This window comes from Bos taurus, chromosome 3, assembly GCF_002263795.3.
Source record: "Bos taurus isolate L1 Dominette 01449 registration number 42190680 breed Hereford chromosome 3, ARS-UCD2.0, whole genome shotgun sequence".
Lineage (NCBI taxonomy): Eukaryota > Metazoa > Chordata > Mammalia > Artiodactyla > Bovidae > Bos > Bos taurus.
Window position 1 is genome coordinate 10474593 of NC_037330.1, and position 14284 is coordinate 10488876.

Genomic DNA, 14284 nt, shown 5'->3' on the forward strand with positions numbered 1-14284 from the left:
GACCCTGATGCTGGGAAAGATTGAGGGAAGGAGGAGAAGGGGATGACAAAGGATGGGATGGTTGGATGGCATGGCATCACCGACTCAACAGACATGAGTTCAGGTGAACTCCAGGAGTTGGTGATGGACAAGGAGGTCTGGTGTGCTGCGGTTCATGGGGTAGCAAAGAGTCAGACACGACTGAGCGACTGAACTGAATTGATGACTTATTGACTCCACCTAATGCCCTAGTTTTCATTGCTATTCTCCAAATATTGTTCTTTTCTTCCCCCTAAATAATTCTCCTTGATTAACCTCAATATATGTGTTTCCTCTGTCCAGAGTATTCCTTCTTCAGAATCTTCCTGATCCTTCATCTTAATTATGTCCTGATCAGTGATGCCTATTGCCACCAATTACCATTGGCAGAGAGGCATCATAAGCTTTAGAGATAACTTTTCTCAAGTATCCAGAAATTCCTACCTATTTTTTGTTTGTTTGAGTTTCAAATGAGTTCTTTGGCTTTGGCAGGCAGGAGAGATGGTGGTGGTAAGGATGAGGAACTATTCAAAATCAAATTTGTGTAGGCTGGCAAACATACTGTTGTTGGCTTCCCATCTGTTAGAACAAAATTATAGGAATTGCTGATTAAACAAATATTTTCCCTTTCAGGTTTGCAGTTAAAACATGAAGCAGCTCCAATTGTGTCAAGCGGCTGGTTTCAGTTTAGTGGGAGTTCCCTTCTGCTTGTTTATATTGATAAGGAGTTTTAGATGCTAAGTGTTTGTGGCATAATACATATAGCATTCTTTTCATTTATTCAAAATACAAGTTTATTCTTATTCTAAATGAAAAGGAATGGGAATGACAGTAACTAACAAGATTCAACCCCTCAATATTGTCATGTGGCTATGGCAGTGTTATATTTGAAACTCAAGGAGAAAACAACTGTGATCCCAACACCTAAATATGCAGGCCCAAAATAAATGAAGGTATTTTTTTTAACTGCCACGTTCACTCTGAAGTCCATCCATCTGCTTCAGCATCCAAAGATTAAGCACATGTCCTGCTTAGCTATATAATAAAGTGGCAAACACGCTGCACCACTGACATCACAGAACAGCTGCCTGTGAACTAGACTCTGACGCTGGGCCCCAGCTTCACTTTCTCACAGGTCATCATCTTCATCCGGGAGAGCAGTCGTCTGAGCAGCCTCCAAATCATGCTCGTACTGTGCTGCCAGGGCTGGGTCCATGACCATTTCTGGTGGGGGCGAGAGCAGGTGTGGCAACAAGCTCCAAGTTAGGGTCTCTGATCAGCTTTCTAGCAAGCCAGAGGAAGGGTTTTTCAAAATTGTAGTTACCTTTGGCAGCAATGTCATAATACTGAAGAGGCTCCTTTTGGTGGAAGATTTTGCCTTAACCTTTCCGTCTTTAATATTCACCTTGTTGTCATACAACACAATAGCAGTATTCTCACATACTGGTACCAGATTTTTATGCCAGTTAGGCACATTCTTCTAAGCAAATCTTGATGTTACATCAAACATTATAATGAAACACTGAACTTGTATATAATAGCCATCTCCCAGTCCACCAAATTTCTCCTGATCAGCTCTATCCCATGCTTTGAACATAACAGGTCCTCTGCTGATCTGGAACACAAGAGGATGGACCTCAACACACAACATGGCTACATACTTCTCAAATTCACCAGTCAGATGACATTTCAAGAATGTAGTGTTTCCAGTACCACTATCACCAACCAATACAAATTTGAACTGAACTTGGAGTTCTTGGGTAGACATCTCAATGTTACACAGCTCTGGTCTCTGCAACCTCATGGCCTCTGTGGCAGGGGAGTGAGGAGAGCTCTGTCTGAGCACATACACACACAAGACAAATAGCATGCTTATGAGAATAATACATTAATTCCTATCGGAAGAGAATAAGCATTAAGTTCAGTTCAGTTTCAGTCACTCAGTCATGTCGACTCTCTGTGACCCCATGGACTGCAGCACACTAGGCTTCCCTGTCCTTCACTATCTCCAGGAGTTTACTCAAACTCACGTCCATTGAGTCAGTGATGCCATCTAACCATCTTGTCCTCTGTCGTCCCCTTATCAGGTCTATGTAAGTAATTCAATTATTTCAGACTTTCTTTCAATATCACCTCTTTCATGGAGCTTTCTTTGAAGCCTCATGTCACACTGAGTTCATCTTCTTCTAAGTCTAAATCTTTTTCTTTTTTTGCCTTTTTCTCTTAATTTGCCCTTAATTGAATACTACTTATTAATACTTGATTTTGGATGAACTGCCTTTTCAACTATAAGCTCCTTTATGAGAAGGACAGCCTTTTATGCAACTGTTATATCCAGGTTGTGCTGTCATAAGTGTATATAAGGCATATAGGAAATACTGAATTAAGTGTTTGGGGGAGTCCAGGGGTGGCATTACTTTTCTTTGACTTTAGTAGTAGTGACACTTTGTCAGACTTTCAGAATAGAAATATGTCCAGGTCACCACAGTTAATAGAAGCTTATCATAAGGATAGATGGGAAGGTAAGGAGGAGAGGATAAAGCAGTTAAACCACCAGACCCCACAGGTAACTGGAACATCATTCATTGCTTGTTCAAGATACATCAATAAATGATTCATTTCAAAGTAGGTGCAACGAACCATCAGCAATTCTGCAAGTATTCCATGTGGCTGACAACTCCTTCATCTCCCCTCTCCCATCTCTATCTACTTTTTTGACTACTCTTGACTGCTCGTCCTCTTACTCTCTCCGTATGTTTCATTGATTGAATGATTGGTTTAATAAAGATTTGCTGAGCCCTCTCTGTGTGCTGGGTACTCTACAAAGCTTTGGAGAGGTAAAGGAGAGAAACGACATAGGTCCTTTGAACAGAATTTACAGCCCAGAAAGAAAGACAAATAAACTGGTAATTATAGCATTGTGTAGTGAATGCTATGATGGGGGAAACTGAAAGTATAAAGGAAATGCATGGAAGGAGGATTTAATCCAGTTTAAGGGGTCAGGAAAAGTTTCCTGTAGAAAGTGACAGCCAAGATGAGAAGCAAATGAAGAGAAGGAATACAGGTGACTGTGATGTTTATTACAGGCAAAGAGAAGAGTAAGCATGAAGACCTAAAAAGATCATATAGTGTTTGGGAAACAGAAAGTAGTTTAGTATGACCAGAGCATGGAGTATAGGATGGTAAGCAGGGGGAGGAGGTGATAGAAAGCTAAAGAGATAATGCCTGGTCCAGATGCATGGTCCAGATTATTGAGAGTATTAACCATGTCAAAAAAAAAATCTATTCTAATTCCCCTGAAGAGAAGACACTGGAGACTTTCAAGGATGAAAATGACATGATCCAATCGACATTTTGGATACCTTCACATACCTTCCTGTGAACAATTGGAAGAATCAGAGCAAGACTTGACACAAGAGTCCAATTACTGCATTTTTTCAACAGTCTAAGAGAGACGTTAGGTGTAATGAGAAAGAAAGAAAGAAAAGGGAGGGAGAAATATTTAGGAAGTAGCATGCCGGACTCTGGACTTTTTGTATATGAAGTTTGAGAAGTGACTGGTAAGCCTTTTGATGATGCATCTGCCCTTCTCCCTGAGCTAGTCAGAGAGATCTCAGGGCAGTAGAGTCATGCAGCCCAAAACACAGTGCCATTCGGAGCTCTTGCATGGACTATTGAATAATCTCCAACTTCTGGTTCTTGAGGGTGGGAAGGAAAACGGAGATTCTGGTGGGGTGGGGTGGGGAGTAAATCTGCAGAAATCTCTCTGCACCAAGAATAATGGAGGATTTTAGTCTGAGGGCAAGTAAGAGGGTTGCTGAGGACAGAAATGGTAGCAGAAAGCCAAAGTAGCTGGTTCTTGCCTTTTCCAGAAGTGCTGTGGATGACTGGGGAAGACCTAATGCAACCCAAGATGCTCTTGTCCACCATAGGCAGGTGTGTGAGTCACATGGTAAATTGAGGCATTTGGACTCCCCTTCATTCTCGGCTTAATGTCTAGCAGTTCCCTGGGAGGAAATGAGAGTTACACTGTTTTCTCCAGACCAGGGCATCCTAACATTTGAGTAAGGGGTCCTCCTCCTGATGGCTAGTCCCCATTTAGATTGGCCCATGAAAGCTGTTTTTCAGATCTCCATTTTAGTACCTCCATTTTAACTTCTTTTATTCTTCTGTGTAAGCAGGTTTCACTCAAAATAAAGCTATGTTTCAGTCTGGTTATTGTGTAATTCTGAATAAAGATAGCCTCTACCACTAGCAACCACACTGTAATGTTATGTCCTGATGGGTTACAGGCCTATATTCTTATGCTCTTATGAAACTACTTTTTGTGAAACTGAAAAAGGAGGAGAAGGAGAAAGAGAAAGGGAAGAAGAAGGAAGGAGAGAGGGAAAGGAAGGGAAAGGGGGAGGAGGAGGAGAAGGTAAAGAGGAGGAAAGAATACTGCTATTTAAAACTACAGATTCTTTCTGAGGGAAAGGAGGTTGGATCTTGTTAAAAATAATTTGAGAGACCCTGATGGTCTTTTGTGGCACCAGCCCCTGTGCCAAGCACTGTAATGGATTTTGGTACAGCCAATGAGGGCCTGAGGAACTGAGCTTTAGAGAAAAGACTAGAGAGAGTTTTGTTCAGCATTATAAAATGAAAAGAAATAAAAGCAGTTTTGAGGTGGAAGGTGGGAGAGTGGATATGAGACAGGAAACCATGGGGAGAAAGATGGGAGGGAAAAGGAACCAACAAGATGGTGAGAATCCTGTGGATTCACTTAGACGCCTTGAACTTTAGCACTCTTCACAGGAGTGTGGCTAATATAACTTTTAGGACTGGAATGACCAACATTCATTTGTAGGTGTGAATTTCTGCAAAGATTTTTATACTCTACAGTTCTCCCCATCATCCTGAACTTTTAGTAAAATCTGATATATACCATTTATGAGAAGCTTTAAGCAGAATAACGGGGAATTCCCTGGTTGTGCAGTGGTTAGGATTCCACATTTTTCACTGCCAAGTGCCAGGGTTCAATCACTGATTGGGGAACTATTAATAGGATCCTAGAAGTAATCTATGCAACCAAAAAAAGAGGAAAACAAACAAACAAAAACCAGAATAAAAGTGAATTCTCTTTTCCAGGGGAAGCCATGAATAGAGCAGTGTGTTTGAGGCATGAACCCATATATAAATTGAACTACTGCAATGGGAACCAGAGGTAAATATGAAAATATAAACCTCTGAGAATTCAATGAAATCATGCAGCAGGTATTGGGCTTTTCATAAATTATCAAATGGGGATTGAGAAAACTTTTTGAAACCAAGTGCTACCCTAGCTAAAAAGTTGGATACCTTAGTCATAACTTTTTTTAATATATGTTTTTATTTGAAGGATAGTTGCTTTATAGAATTTTGTTGTTTTCTGCTCATGAATCAGCCATAGGTATACATATGCTCCTAATATGTGCGTCATGGAAAAGAACAAAACAATGCCCACATATATATAAAATATATAGATTAACCATAGAGAACTAACTCTAGGGAGTATCAAATAGTGAGAACTCACACAAAGGAAACCACTTGAATACAAGACCCAGCAACCACCAGTAGCATGCTGTTCAGGATGCCTCATCTAAACAACAAACAAAACAAAAATACAACCCAACCATCTGTAGACAGGATTACCACGACACTCAGCCTTGTCCATCAGAGGAAAAACAAACAAACAAACAAACAAAACCTCAGTACAAATCTCACCGTATATGAAGCTTATGCAAATCACTGGATCAACCTTGCTGCTGCTGCTGCTAAGTTGCTTCAGTCGTGCTGGACTCTTAGTGACCCCATGGACTGAAGCCTACCAGGCTCCTCTGTCCATGGGATTTTCCAGGCAAGAGTACTGGAGTGGGGTGCCATTGCCTTCTCCCGAATCAACTGTAGGAGGGCAGAAAACAAAAAGAAGAAAGAATTCAACCGTCAAGCCTGGGGAAAGGAGACCTCAAACACAATAAGTTAAAAATATATACTTAAATATGTATATATATAATGAAAAGGCAGAGAAATATTACACAAATGAAAGAAAAAACTAGAAACACTGAAATCCAAATAAATGAAGAGGAAATAGGCAAACTACCTGAAAAAGAATTCAGAATAATGATAGTAAAGATGATCAAAAACCTTGAAAACAGAATGGAGAAAATGCAAGAATCAATTTTAAAAGCCTAAAAGAATTAAAGAATAAACATACAGAGACAAACAACACAATTATTGAAATTAAAAATACTCTAGAAAGAATCAATAGCAGAATATCTGAAGCAGAAGAACGAATCAGTGAGCCAGAAGATAAAATGGTGGAAATAACTGCTGAAGAGCAGAATAAAGTAAAAAGAATGAAAAGAACTGAGGATAGTCTCAGAGACCTCTGGGACAATATCAAACACACCTGCATTCAAATTATAGGATCCCAGAAGAAGAAGAGAAAAAGAAAGGGTATGAGAAAAAATTTTAAGAGATTATAGTGGAAAATTTCCCCAACATGGAAGAGGAAAATTCAAAAAGCTGCAAAGAGTCCCATATAGGATAAACCCAAGGAGAAACACGCCACACATATTAATCAAACTAACAAAGACTAAACACAAAAAAAGAATATTAAAAGCAGCAAGAGAAAAGTAGCAAGTAACCTACAAGGGAAATCCCATACACTTAATAGCTGATCTTTCAGCAGAAACTCTGCAGGCCAGAAGGGAATGGCAGGATATATTTAAAGTATTGAAAGGGAAAAATCTACAACCAAGATTACTCTAACCGGCAAGGATCTCATTCAAAATTGATGGAGAAATAAAAAGCTTTTCAGACAAGCAAAAGTTAAGAGAATTCAGTACCACCAAACCAGCTTTACAACAAAAGTTAAAGGGACTTACATAGTCAAGAAATACAAGAGAAGAAAAAGATTGACAAAATCAACCCCAAACAATTAAGGAAATGGCAATAGGAAATATATATCAATAATTACTTTAAATGCAAATGGATTAAAAGCTCCAACCAAAAGACACAGACTGGCTGAATGGATACAAAAACAAGACTCATATATATGCTGTCTACAAGAAACCTACTTTGGACCTAAAGACACATATAGGCTGAAAGTGAGAGGATGGAAAATATATTCCATGCAAATGGGAAGCAAAAGAAAGCTGGAGTAGCAATCCTCATATCAGACAAAATAGACCTTAAAGAAGATTACAAGAGATAAGGAAGGACACTACATAATGGTCAAGGGATAAATCCAAGAGGAAGACATAACAATTGTAAATATCTATGCACCCACACAGGAGTACCTCAATACATAAGACAAGCACTAATATACATAAGGGAGAAACTTACAGTAATAGTAGAAGATTTTTAACATCAGTGAACAGATCATCAAAATGGAAAATTACAAAGGAAACACAAGTCTTAAATGATACATTAGATGATATGGATCTCATTGATGTCTTCAGGACATTTCATCCAAATGCAGAAGAATATACCTTCTTCTCAAGTGCTCGTGGGACCTTCTCCAGGATAGACCACATCTTGGGTCACAAATCAAACCTCAGTAAATTTAAGAAAATTGAAATTGTATCGAGCATCTTCTCCAACCACAACGCTATGAGACTAGATATCAATTACAAGAAAAAAAACTGTAAGAAACACAAACACATGGAGATTGAACAATATGTTTCTAAATAACTAACAGGTTACTGAAGAAATCAAAAGGGAAGTCAAAAATTTTCTAGAAACAAATGACAATGAAAACACGACAACTCAAAACCTATGGGATGCAGCAAAAGAAGTTCTAAGAGGGAAGCTTATAGCAATGCAATCCTACCTCAAGAAACAAGAAAAACATGGAATAGACAGCCTAACTTTACACCTAAAACAACTGGAAAAAGAACAAAAAACCCCAAAGTTAGAAGGAAAGAAATCATAAAGATCTGAACAGAAATAAATGAAAAAGAAATGAAAGAAACAATAGTAAAGATTAATAAAACTCAAAGCTGGTTCTTTGAGAAGATAAACAAAATTGACAAACCTTTAGCCAGACTCATCAAGAAAAAGAGAGAAGAATCAAATCAACAGAATTAGAAATGAAAAAGGAGAGGTTACAACAGACAATGCAGAAATACAAAGGATTATAAGAGACTATTATGAACAACTATATGGCAATAAGATGGATAACATGGAAGAAATGGACAGATTCTTAGAAAGTTCCATCTTCCAAGAATGAACCAGGAAGAAATAGAAATTATGAACAACTCAACTACAAGCACTGAAACTGACACTGTGATAAAAAATCTTCCCAATCCCCACTCCCCCCCAAAAAAAACCTAGGGCCAGATGGCTTCACTGGAGAATTCTATCAAACATTTATTTAGAGAAGAGGTAATGTCTATCCTTCTAAAACACCTTCAAAACATTGCACAGGAAGGAACACTTCCAAACTCATTCTATAAGGTTACCGTCACCCTGGTACTAAAACCAGACAAAGACAACAAAAATAAAGAAAACTACAGGCCAATGTCACTGATGAACATAGATGCAAAAATTCTCAACAAAATTTTAGCAAACAGAATTCAACAACACATCAAAAAGCTCATACACCATGATCAAGTTGGGTTTCCTCAGGGATGCAAGGATTCTTCAATATATGCAATCAATCAATGTGATACACCATATTAACATATTGAAGGATAAAAACCGTATGATAATCTCAATAGATGCAGAAAAAGCCTTTGACAAAATTCAACACCCATTTATGATTAAAACTTCAAAAAATAGGCATAGAAGGAACCTACCTCAACATAGTAAAGGCCATATATGATAAGCCTACGGCAAACATTATTCTCAATGGTGAAAAACTGAAAGAATTTGCCCTAAGATCAGAAACAAGACAAGGGTTTCCACTTTCACCACCATTATTAAACATAGCTCTGGAAGTACTAGCTACAGCTACCAGAGAAGAAAAAGAAATAAGAGGAATCCAGATTCCTCTTATTCCAGAAAAGAAGAAGTAAAGCTCTCATTGTTTGGAGATGACATGATACTGCACATGCAAAACCCTAAAGATAGTATCAGAAAATTACTAGAGCTAAGCAGTGAATTTAGCAAAGATGCAGGATACAAAATCAATACACAGAAATCACTTGCATTTCTATATACTAATAATGAAAAATCAGAAGGAGAAATTAAGGAATCAATCACTTTTACCATTGCAACAAAAAGAATTAATTGCCTAGGAGTAAACTTACCTAAGGAGACAAAAGAACTGTATGCAGAAAATTATAAGACACTAATGAAAGAAATCATTCTCCAAGCCAGGCTTCAGCAATATGTGAACTGTGAATTTACAGATGTTCAAGCTGGTTTTAGAAAAGCCAGAGGAACCAGAGATCAAATTGCCAACATCCGCTGGATCATGGAAAAAGCAAGAGAGTTCCAGAAAAACATCTATTTCTACTTTATTGACTATGCCAAAGCCTTTGACTGTGTGGATCACAATAAACTGTGGAAAATTCTGAAAGAGTTGGGAATACCAGACCACCTGATCTGCCTCTTGAGAAATCTGTATGCAGATCAGGAAGCAACAGTTAGAACTGGACATGGAACAACAGACTGATTCCAAATAGGAAAAGGAGTACGTTAAGGTTGTATATTGTCACCCTGTTTATTTAACTTACATGCAGAGTACATCATGAGAAACACTGGACTGGAAGAAACATAAGCTGGAATCAAGATTGCCAGGAGAAATATCAATAACCTCAGATATGCAGATGACACCACCCTTATGGCAGAAAGTGAAGAGGAACTCAAAAGCCTCTTGATGAAAGTGAAAGAGGAGAGTGAAAAAGTTGGCTTAAAGCTCAACATTCAGAAAACGAAGATCATGGCATCTGGTCCCATGATTTCATGGCAAATAGATGGGGAAACAGTGTCAGACTTTATTTTTTTGGGCTCCAGAATCACTGCAGATGGTGACTGCAGCCATGAAATTAAAAGACGCTTACTCCTTGGAAGGAAAGTTATGACCAACCTAGACAGCATATTCAAAAGCAGAGACATTACTTTGCCAACAAAGGTCCATCTAGTTAAGGCTATGGATTTTCCTGTGGTCATGTATGGATATGAGAGTTGGACTGTGAAGAAGGCTGAGCATCGAAGGATTGATGCTGTTGAACTGTGGTGTTGGAGAAGACTCTTGAGAGTTCCTTGGACTGCAAGGAGATCCAACCAGTCCATTCTGAAGGAGATCAGCCCTGGGATTTCTTTGGAAGGAGTGATGCTAAAGCTGAAACTCCAGTACTTGGGCCACCTCATGTGAAGAGTTGACTCCTTGGAAAAGAGTCTGATGCTGGGAGGATTGGGGGCAGGAGGAGAAGGGGACAACAGAGGATGAGATGGCTGGATGGCATCACTGACTCGATGGATGTGAGTCTGGGTGAACTCCGGGAGTTGGTGATGGACAGGGAGGTCTGGCATGCTACGATTCATGGGATCGCAAAGAGTCGGACATGACTGAGTGACTGAACTGAACTGAACTGAATGAAAGAAATCAGATGACATAAACATATGGAGAGATATTCCATGTTCCTGGGTAGGAAGAATCAATATAGTGAAAATGACTACACTACCAAACCAATCTTCAGATTCAATGTGATCCCTATCAAATTACCAATGGCATTTTTCACAGAACCTGAACAAAAAAATTCACAATTCATATGGAAACATAAAAGACCCCAAATAGCCAAAGCAGTCTTGAGAAAGAAGATTGGAACTGGAGGAATCAACCTTCCTGACTTCAGATTATACTACAAAGCTACAGTCATGAAGATAGTATGGTACTGGAACAAAAACAGAATTATAGACCAATGGAACAAGATAGAAAGCCCAGAAATAAACCCATGCACCTATGGGTACCTTATTTTTGACAAAGGAGGCAAGACTATACAATGGGGCAAAGACAGCCTCTTCAATAAATGGTGCTGGGAAAAACTGGACAGCTACATGTAAAAGAATGAAATTAAAACACTTCCTAACACCACACACAGAGATAAACTCAAAATGGATTAAAGACCTAAATGTAAGACCAGAAACTATAAAACAGGAAAACATAGGTAGAACACTTGATGACAAAAATCAAAGCAAGATCCTCTATGACCCACCTCCTAGAGTCATGGAAATAAAAACAAAAGTGAACAAGTGGGACCTGATTAAACTTAAAAGCTTTTGCACACCAAAGGAAACTATAAGCAAGGTGAAAAGACAACCCTCAGAAGGGGAGAAAATAATAGCACATGAATCAACTGACAAAGGATTAATTTTCAAAATATACAAGCAGCCTATACAAATCAATACCAGAAAAACAAACCCAATCAAAAAGTGGGGAAAAGACCTAAACAGACATTTCTCCAAAGAAGATATACAGATGGCTAACAAACACATGAAAAGGTGCTCAATACTGCTCATTATTAGAGAAATGCAAATCAAAACTACAATGAGGTATCACCTCATACCAGTCAGAATGGCCATCATCAAGAAGTCTACAAACAGTAAATGCTGGAGAGAGTGTGGAGAAAATGGAATGCTCTTGCACTGTTGGTGGGAATGTAAATTGATACAGCCACTACAGAAGGCAGTATAGAGATTCCGTAAAAATCTGGGAATAAAACTACCATATGACCCAGCAATCCAACTCCTATGCATATACCCTGAGGAAACCAAAATTGAAAAAGACACATATATCCCATTGTTCATTGCAGCACTATTTACAATAACTAGAACATGGCAGCAATCTAGATGTCCATCGACAGATGAATGGATAAAGAAGCTGTGGTACATATACACAATGGACTATTACTCAGCCATAAAAAGGAATGCCTTTGAGTCAGTTCTAATGAGGTGAATGAACCTAGAACCTATTATACAGAGTGAAGTAAGTCAGAAAAAGAAAGATAAATATCGTATTCTAACGCATATATACGGAATCTAGAGAAATGGTACTGAAGAACTTATCTACAGGGAAGCAATGGAGAAACAGACATAGAGAATAGACTTATGGACATGGGGAGAAGGGAGCAGAGGATGAGATGCATGGAAAGAGTAACATGGAATCTTATATTACCATAGGCAAAATAGTTAGCCAACGGGAATTTGTTGTGGAAATTCCATAGCAATATGGATTCCACAGGAATATGGCTCAGGAAACTCAACCAGGGGCTCTGTATCAACCTAGAGGGGTGGAGTGGGGAGGGAGATCGGAGGGAGGTTCAAAAGTGAGGGGATATATGTATACGTATGGTTGATACATGTTGAGGTTTGACAGAAAACAATGAAATTCTGAAAAGCAATTATCCTTTGATTAAAAAGTAAAAAAAAATTTTTTAAAGAAGTGAAAGAGATGCAGAATTCAGAAAATATATATTTATTTCAAAAAATTAATTTTTATTGCCTTCATTTCAGAAAAAATACTAATTATATCTTCTATCAATATTTTCACATAATCACTTTGGTTCAGTTCAATCACTCAGTCGTGTCCGACTCTTTGCGACCCCATGAACTGCAGCATGCCAGACCTCCCTGTCCATCACCAACTCCTGGAGTTTACCCAAACTCATGTCCACTGAGTCATTGATGTCATCCAACCATCTCATCCTCTGTCATCCCCTTCTCCTCCTGCCCTCAATCTTTCCCAGCATCAGGGTCTTTTAAAATGAGTCAGCTCTTCACATCAGGTGGCCAAAGTATTGGAGTTTCAGCTTCAACATCAGTCCTTCCAATGAACACCCAGGACTGATCTCCTTTAGGATGGACTGGTTGGATCTCCTTGCAGTCCAAAGGACTCTCAAGAGTCTTCTCCAACAACACAGTTCAAAAGCATCAACTCTTCGACGCTCAGCTTTTTTTATAGTCCAACTTTCACATCCATCAGAGAAGGCAATGGCACCCCACTCCAGTACTCTTGTCTGGAAAATCCCATGGATGGAGGAGCCTGGCAGGCTTCAGTCCATGGGGTCGCTAAGAGTTGAACACGACTGAGCGACTTCACTTTCCCTTTTCACTTTCATGCATTGGAGAAGGAAATGGCTACCCTCTCCAATGTTCTTATCTGGAGAATCCCAGGGACAGGGGTCCTGGTGGGCTGCAGTCTATGGGGTTGCACAGAGTTGGACACGACTGAAGCAACTTAGCAGCAGCAGCAGCTGACATCCATACATTACTACTGGAAAACCATGGCCTTGATTAGACGGACCTTTGTTGGCAAAGTAATGTCTTTGCTTTTGAATACGCTGTCTAGGTTGGTCATAACTTTCCTTCCAAGGAGTAAGCGTCTTTTAATTTCATGGATCCAATCACCATCTGAAGTGATTTTGGAGCTCCCCAAAATAAATTCAGCCACTGTTTCCCCATCTATTTGCCATGAAGTGATGGGACAGGATGCCATGATCTTAGTTTTCTGAATATTGAGCTTTAAGCCAACTTCTTCACTCTCTTTCACTTTCAAGAGGCTCTTTAGTTCTTCTTCACTTTATGCCATAAGGGTGATGTCATCTGCATATCTGAGGTTGTTTATATTTCTCCCGGCAATCTTGATTCCAGCTTCTGCTTCCTCCAGCCCAGCATTTCTCAGGATGTACTCTGCATATAAATTAAATAAGCAGGGTGACAATATACAGCCTTAACACACTCCTTTTCCTATTTGGAGCCAATCTGTTGTTTCACGTTCAGTTCTAATGTTGCTTCCTGACCTGCATACAGATTTCTCAAGAGGCAGATCAGGTGGTCTGGTATTCCCATCTCTTTCAGAATTTTCCACAGTTTATTGTGATCCACACAGTCAAAGGCTTTGGTATAGTCAATAAAGCAGAAATAGATGTTTTTCTGAAACTCTTTTGCTTTTTCAATGATCCAGCAGATATTGGCAATTTGATCTCTGGTTTCTCTGCCTTTTCTAAAACCAGCTTGAACATCTGTAAGTTCACGGTTCACATATTGCTGAAGCCTGGCTTGGAGAATTTTGAGCATTACTTTACTAGCGTGTGAGATGAGTGCAACTGTGCGGTAGTTTGAGCATTCTTTGACATTGCCTTTCTTTGGGATTGGAATGAAAACTCACCTTTTCCAGTCCTGTGGCCACCGCTGAGTTTTCCAAATTTGCTGACATATTGAGTGCAGCCCTTTCACAGCATCATCTTTTAGGATTTGCAATAGCTCAACTGGAATTCCATCACCTCCACTAGCTTTGTTC

The 14284-nt window shown here is 39.2% G+C and overlaps 1 pseudogene; it reads right to left on the bottom strand.

Moving 5' to 3' along the window:
• Nucleotides 1-774: 774 nt before the first annotated feature.
• LOC100848774 (GTP-binding nuclear protein Ran-like) lies at nucleotides 775-1857 on the bottom strand (annotated as a pseudogene).
• Nucleotides 1858-14284: the final 12427 nt, after the last annotated feature.